The sequence below is a fragment of the Amphimedon queenslandica genome, unplaced genomic scaffold (genome assembly GCF_000090795.2).
Source record: "Amphimedon queenslandica unplaced genomic scaffold, v1.1 AMPQUscaffold_12628, whole genome shotgun sequence".
Taxonomy (NCBI): domain Eukaryota; kingdom Metazoa; phylum Porifera; class Demospongiae; order Haplosclerida; family Niphatidae; genus Amphimedon; species Amphimedon queenslandica.
The window spans coordinates 20973-23780 of NW_003547136.1; positions in this window are offsets into that span (position 1 = coordinate 20973).

The window sequence follows — 2808 nt, forward strand, 5'->3', positions numbered from 1 at the left end:
AGTCACAATGAGTAGGAATGCATGATAGCATCTGTACTCATTACACTACTATCAATGGTCAGTGTGTGTATATGCTACAGGCACCATTTCTTCATTATTATTGCTTGTATTTTGTGACCTTAATATTTTTTTATTCTTTGATTGATTTTTTCTAAAAATAACAAAAATTTCTACAAGAATCACCACAAAATCTACCTATTATGTACAACTCTTGCTAGTAATGATTGTTTATATACACATCACACAAGTCCAGTGATCCATTCCAATTGCCATTATTTAACTCTCGCGATAAATACGCATCCTTGTATATGGGAGAGGAGTACTTTGAGATGCATAGTCCAACCAAAATATTCCAGTTTCATTAGTTGCAGAGTATAGACCATTGAGATTAGAATCAGAGCAACTGTTGTACCACCAGGCACCATGATGAAGCATAGCACAATTATCAACATGTTTATCATTATCATTATCCATTGTACTGAACTTCATTCCATTGAGAGAGTGCCTACCAGCCATTGAATCACCAGCTGTTTTGGGATTACTATAAACATATACACCTGAGTATTGGAGATTTATTGTGTATTCAGTGGCACGATCACTCACACTGAATGAATTATAATACACAAGTTGACATGCAAAATAAACATCTAGTTGGTGTGATCCTTCTTTCGTAAGACGATGAATCTTGCTCAATCCTAACCAAAACTCACCAGTAAGGTCACCAAATCCATTCTCATAGTCAATCCAACCCCTGTAGAAATCAACAGATCCATCTTGTCTCCTCTGAAACACAGTATATCCATCTTGACAATATACCTGTAAATGAACAATACCGGTAATTCAATTATAGCAGTACAGTATATAATAGTATACTTGGAAAGGTTCATCATCATCTGGTTTAATAGTATATATTCCATTGGTAGTAGCTCCCAAATCATACCATTCTTTACAACCTCGTGCCATTGCACACACTATACATAAAAGAAAGAGCTTGACATAATCATTATAGTGTATAATTTTGCTGTAAAAATAGAAATAACTATAGATCTAATTAATATACCTGGTGCATCATTTACTGAAGTGTTTGATGGTGAGTAAAATTTCCCAGAAATCACATAGGGAACTTCAGGAATAGGAGAAGGAGGAGGAGGGGGCTCATCATCAGGACAGTTTCCATTGACAGTATTAATAATAACAATTATTATCATTAAACTGTACATCAGTTTACCAGCTAACATCATCTCAGTATAGTATCTTTATTATATACTTATTAAGATAATGTGATAGGTTATCAGTTGATGTTACTGTAGTGATTTCTCTCCTTTTATAATAAACTCATTGACACTAGCTCCGTGACTAGTGGACTATAAAGATTGAACAACATTTTGTTGACTTTTAGTAACTTTTACTGAACATCAACACATCTCTCTCGATCTTTAAATTTTAAACTACTTAAGTGCCCATCAGCTAGTGTATGTGTGAGATGTTAGTTGATTGATGCTTGTTGAGATGGACTGTTTGTTATTTTAACAAAATGTAAACGTTCAAATGAAGATTAGAGTGTCTGGCTCAATCTATGAATATTTAATGACATGTTCTTGAAAAATGTGTTTGTTATTTATTTTTGTATAAAGCAACATTGGTAATTGCAATCCTTACATTTTTGTTGTGACAAACATGATGGCACCTGCTCCTAATGTATTAATGCAGTGTATGGTAGCATAGATACCAGTATGGAAGGTGATAGGCTAAGAATGTGAAGTATAGTCAACTTTAGAAAACATACCTGTGTGAAATATTTATCCTGTTTTTGTTTATTTTGCATTATTCCCAACACATCGACTTATTTAGTATCATTTAATCTTATCTTATTTCCTGTAGTAGGTGTATTTATGTGAGGGTATGGTTACATGTTTAACATGACACTGTTGGTTATTAGTGGGTATTATGATATTAATCACTGATGAGGTTTAACATTATTAGGAATAACTTTATTATAAAAGTAACAAAATAATCTAAATACACTAACTAATAGCTGATTCTTCACAATCCTGTCACACACAGATTATTTATGTTTAATTTTTACAAAACTACTCATAGTCAGTAAAATAAGCAGAAAATAAAGTATATTGATGTTCATAATTTAAAAGTGTAGCAATGTAATTTCATTTAATTTTCATTTCTGCACTTTTAAGAGTGAAGCCACTTTTCCAACTGTTCCAAATAATTCCTTTCCAATCAGCAAATGCACTTGGTTTATGTTTATAAGGACCATTGAGATGAGAAGAAAAGCAATGTATATGAACTTGGTTAAACCACCAGCCGCCATTCCATTTTATTGGACAATTCTTATTGTCATTGATATTATCGTTAGTACTGAAACTACTTCCACTGTGATGCTCAGCCAAGCTATCTCCAGCGGTTCCAGTAGAATTATAGCCACTTAAATTCAACCTGTACTCAGTACTAGCATCACCAATACTGAATGTAGAGTATTGAGCATAATATGAATTGCCTTCAAAATCACCAATTTCTACTCGCAAGGATTTGGATCTTTCTTTAGTAAGATGATGAATCTTGCTCAATCCTAACCAAAACTCACCAGTAAGGTCACCAAATCCATTCTCATAGTCAGTCCAGTATCTATAGAAATCAACAGATCCATCTTGTCTCCTCTGAAATACAGTCCATCCACCACCATCAGTCTCCATATCACAGTATACCTGTGATCCAATAGTGTATAATTATAAAGTAATTATCATTAGTAAACATTACTTGGAAAGCTGGTCCATTATCTGGTTTTATAGG